Here is a 16,392-nt window from a genome sequence, read left to right as displayed (position 1 = left end):
TATTTTAATCATGCTACTACAATCTCAATATCCACTGGCCTTCTTCCTAATTGTTGTGTATGAGAAAAGCAAGAAGGTATTCCCTAGTCATTCCATCCTCCCAAGGAAACAGACTCCATGTGGGAATCACACGCTCGACTGTCAGATTACAGGTTTCTGACTATACCTCAACTCAAAAGGAATATAGCTAGTAACTGAGCTATGAGTCATACAATCAACCCATAAAGCATAAGGAAATAACCTAAGCCAGTCTCCCATTTTACCTTGCAAGCCTTAGTCAAATATTGAATGATAGGAGGATTCCCATTATCATATTTACCGTTCCCTTCACAATTATAAGTGGGTGAAAGCATGTTAGCGTGCATACTAAAAGTTGTCCTAGATAGATCTCTAAGGTCTATGATGCATGATATATCAATGGCAAACTCTTGAAACAAGAAATATAAATGTACAGACAAATTTTGATATTATTTGTAAAAAACTTACCGTGAACCCAATTTTTTTAAGGTATGCTAATTTGAATATGCTAACTAGCACTTAAACTGTGTCAAGTTAACATGCTTTTACCCACTTATAATCATGAAGGAATGCCTAGCCTAGAGAATATATCCCTAGTTTTATCGACATCCAACTGACATGTGTCTGCTATTGTCTTCCCAACACAACAATACTGAAAAATGACATCTTCTAAGAGAATATCACATATCCCTTCCGTGATATTTGTTCTTAGAACATGACCTTTAACCTAGTTAGTTAATTATTCTTGTGCAAGCCCTATGTATCTCATTTTCCATAATCCCAATGGCATTGTAACCATATCTACTACCCACTTATAGTGCAAGTGCAGTGGATAAGTAGGATGCAACCCATCACGATGACGTACATTTGACAGGTTTCACAAGACTTCACAAACTAAGATACATCTTTATAAATACCTTCCCACCAATACATCTCTTTTTTATTTTAGTAAAGGTGGCATGTATACCTTTGGGTAGCATAAAGACTCTCATAAAATATTTTGATAATCTCCTTTTGAGTGTCCTTATCATTCACACCTCTCAAGGTATACCATTTCTTTGTTTAAGATGCTTCCACAAGTACCCATCTTTTACAAAATATCCATAGTTGTTTTTACATATTCTTTTAAACTCTTCATCAAACAACCCTTATTGGCTTGTCAAAGTGCTTAGATAGTCCCCCATGATCAGCTAGTCACCTTGAAATAGGCCCTTTGTAAATGACTCAAGTGCATTTGACATGAAAACATGATCACCCTTGGCGTCAAAGCTACTATAAAACCTCATGCCTACATAGTCACCCGAGCCCTCGACAACCATTTCTTCTTCATTTTTATGCATTTCTCTAGAGATCATGTCTACAACTAGATTATCTTTATCCACAATATGCTTAAAGTCTGGATTCAAAGACTTTATGTAGGAAACCCATCTCAACATAGCAATGTTAGGACACGAATAGCTTGTGATTATTCCACAAAATCGGTCTCCACTATTACATTTGTCCCTATCAAATACTCTTTATCACACTCAGTACTATGACAATTCCCCATAATTCTCTTTTTATTATTGGATAATTTCATTGACAAGCACTTAGGACCTTTGCTCCAAATCTCACCACATATCACTTGCCATCTTCATTATCTTGCCCGATGGCCCATCCAATTCTTGTGGAGCTAGTAGTCCACTGTGAGAATCACATGTCTTCCACATTCATAGTTTGCTTTCCTCAAAGCTCAAGAAATAGTTATTTATTTGATTTCCTCATGGAATGTGTATGCATTTCTTCCCATTAAAATTCACGATTCTTTCTCAAGAGTTGATACAAGGTTCTACTACACATGCGCAAAATGTAGAATCTAGATAACATAAAACACACATGCACCCAGTAACCTTTGAGCCTCACCCACATTTATGTGCGTATCTTTCATTATTTGAATTACATCAATCTTTGTTGGACAAAGTCTTATACCATATGCATTGCACATATGTCCTACAAAAGAACTTCATTCACTCCAAACACTGCCTTTTTTCTAGACAAGGTAAGGTTCACTTCTTCCAACCTTAACAAGGTCTCATCACAATCATTGGATAGGATTTTCAACATACTTGTGGCACTCCTTCAAGTCTAGAGACACATCTATGTTACATACATCACATTTTTTGATTGACACATTGCCAAGCAAGGTAATTGTAATTTGAGATATGAAGTCATGTAAAAATTTCTTCATACCATTCATCATATGTGGAAATAAATTAGTTTCTATCTAAGGTAAGGTGTACATCCTTACCAAACCCAAAGTTTTCCTTATGGTAGTCAAGTCCTTGCTTTCCATAGCTAGTTGAAAGTGGTCATACCAAACATACTTTCACAGCCTCATTTCCAATACACAAATTGCAATCCACTAAAGAATTCACTCTTTCATTGCATCCACAAATGAAAACTCATCAAACACACCTATAATGCATTTATCACTTTCTATAGAAAACTATTGTTTCTCAATTCTTTTTGTGCACTATTTACATGTTTTCGTTCACCCCGCTTCAAGTCCTTACACTTTGTAAAAAGTGATAGATCCAAAGTTTATTAATCCTACAAAGACCATAGAAAACACCTCCTTTGCATATACATCATGCAAGAAATTTTATCTTCTTGTACCACTACAATCCCGCTCTACAATGGTAAACATTCAAAAGCCCTCATATCGTTGTAGTCCTTCAATTATTTGTTTGTTGTTGGAAAGGGTTGCTCTCTAAGAGTGTCATGGTTCCCTCATGGTCCATAACAAAAGGAATTGCACTGCACACTTCCCATCCCGATTCATTATCCTAGAATAAGTTAATCCACAATACATCACCTTTGTTTCCATATGAGTGGCAATGATGTATGGTTGTCCAAGGATAAGAGGATATATAGACATCTCCTATACAAAGAAATTTTGGTCCTCTTTCACATCTTGTATAGTCACCTTCATATTTGGGCAAGCTCCATATAGCTCCCCTAATGAGTTACTTGTAGCACAAATCATCGACCCATGATCTATATCTATTGGCCATTTGCCTTTTTGACATAGACTCTTTGACATGAGGTTAATTTTTGACCCACAATCTATTAGTACAATGTATGGCTCTTCTAAGTCTCCACTTTTACCAAGGTCTCAGTAGTTGCTCCTACCCAATGAATCCTAGAGTAATAACTCTTGTGAGTGGTCTCAAATTCATTTTCATCATCCAAAAAGTGGACCTATTTTACTCCTCTTGTGGATTGATAACATACAACAACATTTCTATCACGATTAGCTTGTACACCTTGTGCATTTTAAAGTTTCTCCTTCACTATGTACATGGACAGCTTCAATAAGAGACAGTTGAATTCTCTTGATAATGTCACTGATTTATTCATGGAGCTCTCGCGTCGCTATGCCAAGGGGCTCACCCAAGGTAAACTCAACCTTACTATTCCAATTCTCTCTTCCAAAACCTTTTTGAGATCTTTTATTGCCTCTATATCAGATTGGATCTAGTAAGCTAGACTCTTTGATTTCAATTTTTTTGTTTCCTTCTTCTTTTCTTTAGAAGCTTCCTTCATAGGTACTTCAAGTATATGCATCTCTAGTGGAGAAGCTGAGGTAGACTCTTTGCTTTCAATTTTTTTGTTTCCTTCTTCTTTTCTTTAGAAGCTTCCTTCATAGGTACTTCAAGTATATGCATCTCTAGTGGAGAAGTTGAGGTAAGAGGCACTTTGTCATTTCTTCCTCCACTCCTCGTGGCCCATTTTGAAGTTGCTTCCTCCCCATTCTTACGCATACATTTATCTTCAAAAATTCCCTCATTGGCTTGAAATTTGGCAATTTTCACATGCAACCCAACCTGTTTCTAACCGAATGCAATCTCTAGCTTCATGCACAACATCTTGAGTTATTTTACCCTTCATAGCAGATTCTATAGTACACGTGCACTGATAAAGGATCTACATGGTCATTCCAACCTCTTTCTAGCCAAATGCAACCTCTAGCACATGCAATGAAAAAAGAATCTACAGGGTTATCCCAACCTATTTCTATCTGAATGCAATATCTAGCTTCATGAAAAACCTTTTTAGTCATTTTACCCTTCATCACAGATTCTACACATGCACTGACAACAAATCTACAGGGTCATCCCAACCAGTTTCTAGCAGAATGCAATCTCATGCTTCATGCAAAACTTCTTTAGTCACTTTACCCTTCATAACACATTCTACTGCACATGGCCATAATTCTCCAATCTCACTAGATACTAATTCTCCAATCTTGACTCCTTTCTTGTTAATAGGATCTACCTTTAGTCCATAGGTGGCTGCCTCAACCATTGGATGGCATGGATAGTAGCCATGTCCTCAACTAGCTCCTTCATTTTCTCTTTGCTAACATTTGTATTCAAGGGCTTGCCAGTTTCACTCAAGTGAATCCTACTATCTATAAAGAAAACAAGCTCCTTCATCAAAGCTTATTTAAAACTTTGACCATCCTCCCTTTCATTGTCATTACTATCACACCATATGCATATGTGTATGTTGACGGCGAAACACAAAAGAAGTTTCCCCAATATGTTGTACCATTATTTTTTGAAGCGGAATGATAGTTTTTGTAATATTTGAGCAGCCATTAGAATTTGTGGGAACGAGCCTCTATGGAGGAATGTATATAAGTCAATTTTTGTAAACCTAAATCCAACTTTTGAATTAATCAAATTTGGTTATCATTGTGTGTGGTGTCTGAGAGAGAGAGAGAGAGAGAGAGAGAGAGAGAGAGAGAGAGAGTGAGAGTGTGATTTCTTCTCTTCCCTACACGCGCTACGAAAGGTCTTGCTAAAGAAACACCACCACCGTGTTAGCAACGACAAGCGCTTCCATTCAACACCAAGAGTGTGCGATTCCAAGTACGACACGAAGTGAGCTCCTACGAGCTTCTGGGTGAGTTTTCTTGCAAACCAGGTGTTCGTTTGGTGAGTTCTTTGCACCTATGGATTCAGGGAGAGTAGGACTACACATTATGATCATATGACACAAAAAATGTTAACCTATATTTTGCGGCCTGTCTTTATATGCGATTGTCACAAGAGGTAGTTGGAGGTCGGTTATCAAGTCACGGTCCATAGGGTATTGATCTCATGATAAGGAGAGTATATCTTGTGAGTCTCACAACATTTCAAATGCATTTGGTAGCTGGCGAGGTGGTCTTTAAGTGCATGTAGAGCCTTTTTGTATCTGATCTTTCTCTCTTTATCTGGCACCTATAAAAATTGCATAGTGACTCTGTTTTTAAGCTCGACTGCGGGGTAGCCTACAAATCTTGAAGTCAGGTTGCTGATCACTGGCCCAAAAATATTCATTCGCCAAGTGAAGAACCCAGTGTAGAACGCTTCCTCAAATGCCAATATATTATGAGAAGGTAAGAACATGCATCGGGCGTAGAAGCCATAGAGGACTTCTTTGAAAGGTTGACCAATAAGATCGTAGCATAAACCTTTATTTCCCTCAAGGAAAGACATCCACATGGCTCCTGCTTGCTTTGGCTCATGAAATACTTCAATGCAAGTGAGCAGCATTCGCAAATCTTGTAAAACATAGCACATGAAAGATCAGGTAGACTTTTAAAGAATGACATGGCGCCTGTTAGGGTTTTCACCATGCATTCTTCTGTTGGCGATTCCTTTTTTGGAGCTGGCAATCTTGGTTAATTTAGCCAGGTTGGACGCTTCTTTGTTATTGCCTCATGTGCTTGCCATGTCCTTACTCTTGGTACAGAACAAAAAGTTGGATCCTTTTGAAGTTCCGCAGGTGATCTTGTGAAAAGAATTAGGTATCTTGGATTCTTGTTCAACCAACTCTTCCTCCACTTAGGGTGGTCTTCATCTATGCCTTCTACTTGCATGTCTTTATAAAGTCTTTCTTTGACCTCGAGCAGCTCCACCTTTATCAAGGGATATGGCAGGGATTGATGATGCCATTGTGCATTGATTTGATTGGGGAGTGAGTTGAGTAAGACTATCAAAGTGAATAACTTTCAACTCCCAATCCATCGCTGCTTTCTACTGCTCATCCGTCTTTTGTGTAATATTTTCTTTAAGTGCATCTTTCTCAGCTTTTGACAGCTGGACCATTGGCACTTCATCTGCTTCTGTTTAATGGTACTCGGAAATCTTCTTCACCACCTAGCCCTTCAGCTGGCTGTGTTTCCATCTTAATGAAAGAGATTGAGGGGATATCTATATGTGGTTGCTTCTTCATGTGTTTCTTGCCGTCTATCTCTTAGCATTTGATTGACTCTTTTCAGCTCGGCTATTTCCTTTAGCAGCTCTTCTTCCCGTTGTAACCGCATTAATTCCAGGTCTCTGCATTGAGACTGCTCCAGCTTTAGCTCTAGCTCCAAGTATTTGTTCTTTTTCTCTAGTGCTGTGTACACTTTGTTTGTTCCTTTGATCAAGGCAACTGCGGGATTTTCTTGTATTTGTCGCAAAAAAGTTACCTGATCATTGATCCTCTGCTTTGAATATTGCAAGGAGGCATTCATGACATCTAGTTGCACTTGAATCTTTTGAACTAATAGAGTTGTAGTTAGAAGTTTGTTAGTATCCTTTGTCAGTTGTTCATCTTTTGTTTTGCAAGCATCCGTCAACTTCATGATAAGTTCACCTAACTCCTCCATTTCCTTTTGTTTGTCTCGTGCTAGCTGGTGTTGTTCAGCTTCAGCTTTCAATACATGGACTTGTGTTTGCAGATCACTGATGAAATTTTATCTGTCTTCTAGCTCTCCTTGGAGAGTGTCAATCACCATCTCCAATTCTTTAGCCTTTGTGTTGTGGCTAAGTGCTATTGATCGGAGTTTTTCCGTCATTTCCTGCATTTGCTTTGCATATACATTGACTTGTAGGATTACCTCATCATTGGTCTGCCAATCTTCATTTCTCGTGAGTTGCCTAGACGTTTTCGTAGTCTCTTGTGACTTTCTCAGCGGCATTGTGGCGGCTGGTTGTTCTTGCCCTTGAGGTTGTGGTTGGCCCTCTTCTGCTTTGTCATCTTGAGGCTTCGTGGATGTCTCGGCCGTTTCGTGCTGTGTGGAGGTAGAAGGGGTTTCTTTTGGTTCCTGTTCTTTTGTCTTCTCAAACTTTGTTGACTCCTCTTGTGCAAGAATTGCTGCCTTTTTCGGCTCTAGTTCTTGTGCTTTGGCTTGCTCTTGAGTAGTGGCTGCCTGTTGTGCATATTCTACTACTTCTTTCTGTTCAGGCTCTTTCTTCTTAGTGGGTTCAGCTTGTGTGGTTCTATTTGCTGCTGATGGTGGAGGTCCTGGCATTGGGTGGTCATGCTATTTTGTAGCAGGTGAAGAAGGTCGGGAAGACATGTCACCTTGTTCATGTTGAGTCTCTCCTTGTGTGGTTGCTTCTTCTGCTTTTTTTTGTTGCTCTGCTACATCTTTAGCGTTCTTTTCTGCTTCTTGAGCCTCTTTCAGCTTCAATGCCTCTACCTCTTGATACAATCTTTCTAATAGGTCCTTTGGATCTTCTGCTCCTCTTCGTGCTGGGTGCTTTGTTCTTGGTCCTTTGAATTCTATAGGTACCCACTTTGTAGGGTCCTTGCCTTGAGCTTGGTGGCTGCGTTCATAGAAAAACTTTTCCCTCTCAAACCTTGCATGTTTCTTTTGTGGCTCCTCTTGATGTGCTGCCACTACTTTACTTTTCATTTCTTCAATGCGTGCTCTCCTTTACTCATTGTTGGAGCTTTCACTGCTATGCTGTTCTAGAGAGCTCTCGGCAGATTCTTCATTGGATTTGTAAGTTCTTTTGGTAGATCTTGTGGCTTGAGGGGATGGTTGTGCAGACACGATCCATGTGTTCTAATCTGGGGCAGGTGGCAAATTATATGCCATGCCGATAGCATGGTAGGCAATTCTTGTAAGTACCTCAGGTGCTCGCAGATATGTTATCTTACCCTCTTTCTTTGTCCCCTTCAATGTGGACAATACGTACTATGCGTGGTTAATTGGTTGCCTAGTTGTTGACTTTAATACTTGTGTAAATGTGGTCGCAACCGCATGATTGGGTGTCATGTACCTTGGCGGTCTCTTTGTGAGGAAGTGTAAGTGTTGGTGGTATAACTTTGCTGGTTCCTCCACTTGCTTCTAGATAAGATCATTAAATGTCGCAACAACGATTTCCTTGGTGAAAGTACCTGCCGTCTTTTTGTCTCTTGCCCTCATGGTCATTCATTCTGTCGGAAATTTGAGAGCTTCGGCCACAATTTCTTTTGTAATTACTACTTCGACTTTGTTCCCTTGTTGGTCAGAGATCTAGGCTGTTCCATCTTCCTTGATTGTGAACAAGAGCTCATAAGATTTCTGAAAATCCACTCCACATGGATCTTGTTTGTAGAACTCTCTGAGCACAAGCCTTCTGTTAGCTTCTTTTGTCTCGGGTCTTGCTGTGACATCATAAACCTCTTTTGCTAGAAGTTGCAGTTCTACCTGATGTCCTTCTTCGCTTTTGAATCTACCTGTGAATACTATGGCATTGTTCTCCTCCAACTGTTCTTTCGACAGGTAAATTGATTTGGCTTTTTTGACTGAACTGGGGTCCAGTTGGTATGGTGGTAGCTCTTGTAGCTTCTCCTTTTGTGAGACCCTCTTCGTGGACTTCTCTGCAGCTTGCATGGCTCTTGTTAAGTGAATAGATGTCAAAGTTAGCAAACTTGGCAGATTCCGATCGGAAATGTCCTTCAGTCTGAATTGCTGACAAATTGAGTCCAATTTGCTTCAAATCAAGTTTTGAACATGCAAGATGCATGTTCAAAACTTGTCTATGCATGTTCAAAACTTGATGCATCTATGCATGTTTTTATGCATAGATGCATAAAAACATGTAAAGATCAAAATTATGAAGTTCAAACAAAAAATTGAAACAAAAGTAAATAATCGCGATTATTTACTATTGGATAATTTTTTCAACTTTCTATAAATTTGGTATTATAAGCTTGAAGTATATATTAATCAAATACTTTGAGTGAAATATGGGCTCATTTAGATGCACAGGGTGAAAATGGTGCCAGATTTAGGCTTTAGGTCTCCGAAACAGTAGATATAAAAGAATTTTGAGATTTTGAGCTCCAAATTTATTCAAACTTGGTTAGTGGGCTTAGGACATCATGTACTTTGGTCCCATGAGGTCACAATTGCAAATTCCCATCATCTTGGCCACAAAGTAAACAATCGCGATTATTAACTTTTTTATTAAAATGAACATTTTTTGGTGCAACTTGGTTCTAAGCATGGTGTAGACCTTGTGTATGTGATATGAGGTGGTTTGGATCAAAAAATGTGACTCATAACTAAGAAATTGGCTTACAAGGACTTCTTTGCATTTTTTTGTAATTTTCCATGTTATAATTGATCATTTTGGCTCATAATTGAAATTTGGCATGTAATAGGTGTGTACAAGTGATAGGTGAGGTGATGATACCAATTTCAAGCCAAAATATTGCAAAAGTAAATAATTGTGATTATTTACAGCAGCCAATATTTTCTTGCAAAACTTGAAAATTTTGACCTAAACATATCTATACACCTAAACAAGTTCTAAATTGAATTTGGTAAATTTTGGTCTTGCTGGCATCACTTCGTGCTTTGTTGACTCTGAGATCACCAATTATTGTGACTACATGTCCTGTAGAGTTGGTTAGTCACTTTTGAGGCTATGGACTTGTCCGCTACATAGTCCTGAAGCAACTCATCCACTTTTGGCCCATTTGGAGTCATTTTGACGTCAAATTTGACGCTTTGTAGCCTTCAAGCTGTTTTTTGCTTTTCAAGGGCTTGGCTTGATTGATTTTATGAAACCAATGATATAGATTGTTTATAGACCTCGTATGTAAGCTGTCTGTGGAGTCAGAATCCAATTCTGGCAACCTCCAAAAACCTATCTTTTTTACTTGGGACCCCCTTGACCCTTGCCGAATGGTCAAATATTGATATAGAAGTGTTTTATTATGTTGGGACATGCTACAGTTCAAGTCTTGTCTGATTTGGTTGAGATGACAAGCCACTATGGTCACTTTTGGTCGTAGATCTTCGTGCACTGCTCGGATTCTAGGGTTTTTTCCAAGGGTTTAAACTAGCTACCGGCCGTACAAAATGGATCATTGATAAGTATAGAATTTACCCCTCATGTCTCGTGTGAGACGGCGCTGAAAACAGGCGACTGTGGACTCCAAAAAATGCGCGCGAAGAAGGTCGAAGAGCTCTCTCTCCGAAGGCAACAAGTGGAAATGAGGTGATTTTAGCCTACCTTGGGTATCTACACTTGGACTTTCTAAATCCTTTTTTTCCAAATTCCCTACTAGGCCTTCAATCTATGTTAGACTCAGAAATTTCCCCAATCGGATTCCTATAGACATTCTGCAAGAATTCTACCAAAGTCGGGTCTGGCCGCTTAATTTAGGCTTCCTGCTTCCATCTACCGATTTGATTGAAATTTCTTGTGCCTGTCCGCCTTGTCCTTCTGATCATCATTGTATCTTCAATTTTTCTATTTGAGCTCATTTGCTATTTATTATTAATTTTTGACCTGTTTATTGAAAAAACAAAGAAAATACCAAAATGCGCTAAAAAAGCAAAGTGAAAATCCAATAATTAAGAAAATCATTGAAAAACACAGTTTCATTGTTTTCTAGTGGATTTCTCCATTTTTAAGTCTCAATATCAAGAAAAACGATTAAAAATAACAAAAAAGATTGTTTTTTGATGATTTTGTAATAGTATATATAGTATTTACACTCATCCGGGAGATTATCAGTTAAATTTTCTTGTTGATGATTTATAAGGGCATTATTAGGTAATTTTGCAAAAAATCACACGTTAACATCAAACTTTTTCCTCCCTCCTCAACCATTTCCCTTAATTACTTAGTGCCCTTCTATCCCTCATAGATGGCGTACTCCGGGACGACTGTGTGCATGGGTTAAACAATCGTGTCTACGCATAGCCTTGGATGGCTCTACCATGTCTTGAAGATCAATGCAATTAAAACCATCATGTTGTGCAAGAGTTGGGTCTTGAGTAATTAACTCAAGGATTTCCGATGTCGAGGCTTTTTGATGCTGTCCTCCAAAGAGAAAATCTTGTAGCTTGTGTGCTCTTTGCTTGATTGTACCATCAAGATGCTTTAGCATGCTAATTTCCTGAGCTGTTGGCATTAGTCTTGACTGTTGTCAAGCTTTTACCCACCATTGATATTTTGGTTTGCTTGGTACAAACTGTCGTGGTTGAGTCTTCTGAGACTTAACTCTCCATTGCTTGATTGGTTTTGCGGTTTGCGGAGAAGATAAGTGCTCCTTCTTCTTCCAAATCCATTTTGTGTTAGGTTTCTTGCTCAAAGATGCTCGTCTCTGTGTTTTGAACCTTGGAACCATCTTTGGTATTGTCGATGATGTTTTGGGCACCCAAATTTGAATCGGCTTGTCTTTAAGATGTGCCTTTGATACCCAAATTCCGCCTGACTCCTTGCATGCTACTTGTAGCATTTTCTTATTGATAGGATGGAGAAGATTGATTGCTTCGCAGTTTGTTCTACTGGGCACTTCTTTTCCATTCCTCCTTGCTTGGTGCAATTGGAACAACGAGTTGTCCGCCTTTAGGTGATAGCTTTAGCTGGTTGGTATCCCAATCTGGTACTGCCTTGTATGTCTGCATCCAAGGAATTCCAAGAATCATTGTCTCATTCATGTTTTCATCTGGTAAGCATACAAACTGATGAGGACATGAACATCCATACACTATCACATTCAAGTTGACTACTCCCAATGTTGGTGTTGGGTTCTTGTTGCATCCTTTAATAGTCACTACTCCTGCTGTCAATGACTGACTTGTTGCTTTCTTGTACGTGGAGTAATTGACTGCATTTACTCTAGCTCTTGTATCGACCAAAGCATTTGTGCTATGATTTTTGAGCTGTACTTTGATGCGAAGGTCCATTCCATCTAACCATTCATCATCTGTTGACACTGCATCTTTCTGCAATTCCCATTGTCGATCATCTATTTCCAGAGTGTTGATGGGAATAGGTATTTGTTGATTCTTGAGAGCAACTTTCCTTTTGAGTACCCGAAGCCGAGATTCCTCCTGGGCTTCATCAATAACCTGCTGTCTTTTTATCTTTCATTGCTTGGCTGCATGCATTCTTTCTAGCAATTCATTGCTTAGCAATAAATTATACTTTTTTAAACGACATCCGCTAATCCAATTAGCCATTGGTTCACCGTTTAGGGTGGACAAATTCACTGCTCCACTTGGAGGTACATCTTGAATTACAAATGGTTCGTTTCCCTTTTTCTTAAACTTGGGAATATGTTGTTTAAGAGAATATGCTAAAACTAAATCCCCTTTCTTGAAGATTTTTGTAATGAGATGGGAATCAAAAAACTATTTTTGTTTCCTTTTATGTGCATAGATGTGAGCTACAGCAGTTAGCCTTTGCTCGTCTAGCTTTTCTAAATCTTCAAGTCTCGCTGACAATTCATGTCCAGTCCACTCAAGATCCTGAGCTACCCTTAGTGTCGGCAATAGAAATTTTATTAGCAGTATGGCATCCAGACCATAAACAAGGTCAAAGGGTGTAGCATTTAAAGTTGTTTGAAATGAAACTCGATAAGTCCATAGAGCAGCATGGAGATCCATTTCCCAATTTTGTCTTCCGTAACTAACCACTTTAGTCAATACTGAGCTAACAATTTTGTTCGTATGCTCAGCTTGTCCATTTTCTTGTGGGTGATAGGGAGCTGATTTGTTATGGATGACCATAAATTCATTAAGCAAATACTCAATTAACTCATTGAGGAAATGAATTCATCTATCACTGATAATTTCTATTGGCACTCCATATCTTGTGAATACATACTCATATAAGAATATGGCAGTAGTTCTGGCATCATTCTTTTGAGTTGCTTTAGCCTCGGTCCACTTAGTTAAATAGTCCGTCGCTACAATGATATATTGAGCCTGGGTTCTATAACCAGGTGGTTGTATTGGCCCAACAAAGTCTATACCTTATTTTGTGAAAGCTCTAGCCCCCATCATTGGTCTTAAGGGCATGCTATCTATACTTGTTGGCATTTTAGCTCTTTTGCATGCATCACACCTTTGAATATATTCCTTGGCATCTGCAAAAAGTGTTGGCCACCATATGCCTACCATTAAGATCGCTCTTGTGGTGGTCTCACTAGAGAAGTGACCTCCGGCTAATCCAGCATGTGCTTGATCTAAAATAGGAATACAATTGTCTTCATTTGCACAAAGACGCGGGTGTTGATCTTTACCTCTCCAATACAATTGATTCCAATAAGAGCATAGTCTCTTGCTTCTATTTCAATTGCTCTTTGACGACATTTACTCATATCCTCAGGAAATGTTCGGCTTGACAAGTAAGTAACTAGATAGTTACTCCACTAAGGAACATGCAACATTTGGAACAATGTCACATGAGGTATGGGTGATTGCTTTTGACATTGAGGGAAATTTTTCACAAAAGAATGAACATCACTCCTCATAGTCGGCCAAAATACTCCAAGTCTCAAGATTCGTCACAGAATTTGGTCTTCCACAAAGTGAAGTCCTACTATGGTAATATGTGCCTGACTCAGGTATTGGTTTTTTTCCTCAGGATTAATGCATAGAAGCAATATTCCATCCCCATTTCTCTTGTACAACCTTCCAACTAGTAATTGATACATAGCCGATTGCTCAATTAATCCGACTCTGATAGGAAGTGGTAGTTGCGAATCCACTTGAGCTATGGTTATCAAGGATACCATGTTTTTCAACTATCGAGGTATCATTTCAATCGAGAACAGATATGCGTATGGTAGATCATCGTCCACTCCCTTAGGTGGTTTTCCTTGACAAATAATCTGCTCTTTGATGAGTGGTGCCCTTTTTCACAACTACAGTGAAATCGGATTTTAGAAGAATGATGAACCATCTCACTATTCTTCATGTGTTGCATGGCTTGTTGACCAAGTACAATAAAGCTTGGTGGTCCACAAAGACACAAATTTGTTTGCTAATAGGTAATATCTATACTTTTTTATGGCATAGATCATACCTAGTCCTTCCCTTTTGGTGGTTGTATAATTCTTTTTTGCCATGTTCAACTGTCGGCTAGCATAAGAAATAGAAAATTCAATTTTCTCGTCTCTTGGTTGAACTAGTATACACCCGATGGCAAAAATGGAAGCATCTACATGTATGTGAAATATCTTATTCCAATATGGTGCTTTCAATATTGGAGCTGAAGTGAGAGCTTGCTTAAGCTTCATGAAGGATTTTTCACATGCCTCAATCCATTCAAAGTGTGTAATCAAGCTATACATGGGTTTTTCAATTATGGCGTACATGTAGATGAACGGTCGGTAATATCCACAATGTCCCATGAAGGCTTGAACCCCCTTGACTGTTGTCAGTCGAGGCAAATCAGCAATAACATAAATTTTATCAATATCAGTAGCTATGCCATTTTTAGACACTATATATCCAAGAATTTTTCCTTGTCTACCCATGAATGTGCACTTTTCAGGATTTCATCAAATCCTATAATGTCTATATTTTTTGAATACCTTTTTGAGGTGTTCAAAGTGATCAACCCGAACTGGTGAATGAACACATAAATCATCCATATATACTTCCAAGAAGTTCCAAAGATATTCTTTAAAAGCATGGGTCATTAATCTTTGAAAGGTGGCAAAACATTTGTTAGCCCAAAAGGTATAACCCGATAGGCAAAAATACCCCATTCAGTGGCAAAGGTAGTTTTATGCTGATCCTTGGGATCAACCAAAAGTTGATTGTATCCTAAAAAGCCATCTAAGAAGTTGTAAGCTTCTTTTCCTACAAATCGTTCTAAAAATGCTCAGTGATTGAAAGAGGAAAGTTATCTCTAATGGTAGCTGCATTCGCTTTCTTGAGGTTGACACACACTCGTAATTTTCCATTCTTCTTGGGCACTACCACAATTGGAGACACCCAATCTGTGCGTTCAATTTCATAAATGAATTTGGTTTCCTTTAGTTTTTCAATCTCTTCTTTGATCTTCCTGGAAAATGTCTCATTATATGTGTATGGCCTTTGTCTGCTTGGTTTTGCATCGTCTCTCATTGGTATGGTATGTTGACAGATTTTTGGATCAACACCCTTGATATCCTTATAAGACCAACCAAAGATATCTCGGTATTCTTTCAGTAAGCTTAAAAAAAGATCTTCTTCGTCGTCAGTCAGGTCGCTTGCAATGTAAGCAGGTCTAGGCTCTTCTCCTGGTTTGGCTAGATCTATCTTTTTTGCATTTTCAGGTCCTACATAGGACTCGCCCTGTTTCTGTAGTTCCCTGATAGGTTGTTCAACTATAATTTTTCGATCTTGGAGAGTATATTTCTTATAATGAGATGGAACACTCATTACATCTTTACTATCCTCCTCAGTGGTTTCCATTTCAGTTGTATATATCTCCTTTATAGCTTTTTTCAACTCTTGATATTTCTTTCTTCGTTCAACTCGTGTCATGGTTGACTCCTTGTCCTAATATTTTGGTTTTGCTTGAGTTTCCTTCCTCATTGTTCTTGAGGTTTTTGATATTTTGTGTTTTTTGTTTAAAGGATATCTACCAGTGATTTTTTCCTTGACACAATCATGTGCATCTATCTGCATCAAGAATTGTGTTCTACTGGAGACTGATGGTATAGGTCTAGCTTTCACGTTTTTGGTCTCTTTTTTGTCTATACCATTTTTGTATTCTCAATTTCTGGTTTGGAAAGTCAAAAAACTTTTCCTGCCCTCCCTTCATGAGTAGTTTAGCTCTCACATGTTCTCTTTTTGACCCCGAATCATCTAAGGTAGCTGAATGTTCTTCTAGCTCATCCGTCACATCATAGTAGAGGTTTGAAAAGACTTGTTGAGCTTTCATCAAGTACATGGGTTCTTGATTTTCAACTTCAAGGTGAAGGGTTGAGATCATTTGTATGGAAATTATGTCATAGCTGTCCTCACTGCAAAATTGAGTAGGCATAACGTATTCACACATACATCCATTGTTGCTAAGATTTGAGTCCACTCAAATGGCTCAAACAAATGTTCTAGAAAGGGTTCACGTACATAGGCTTCATCTCTGCAATCCCTTTCTGAGATACATTCTTCTCGTTTTAAGCTTTCGTTTTTTGAGGCTCCACACATCCAAATAGGTGTGTCCTTGTTCAACCAAGATGAAAGCTTAGTTTCAGCCAAAGAGACTGAATCAAATTCTTGAATGGGTGTTTTCATGACATCTCTATAAGTGTGATCTTTTAGATTAACCCCTGTTATAGATC

Source organism: Adiantum capillus-veneris, chromosome 3 (genome assembly GCF_014529385.1).
Source record: "Adiantum capillus-veneris isolate H3 chromosome 3, ASM1452938v2, whole genome shotgun sequence".
Classification (NCBI taxonomy): domain Eukaryota; kingdom Viridiplantae; phylum Streptophyta; class Polypodiopsida; order Polypodiales; family Pteridaceae; genus Adiantum; species Adiantum capillus-veneris.
The sequence above is the reverse complement of the archived record's forward strand: the minus strand, read 5'-3'. Positions refer to the sequence as shown.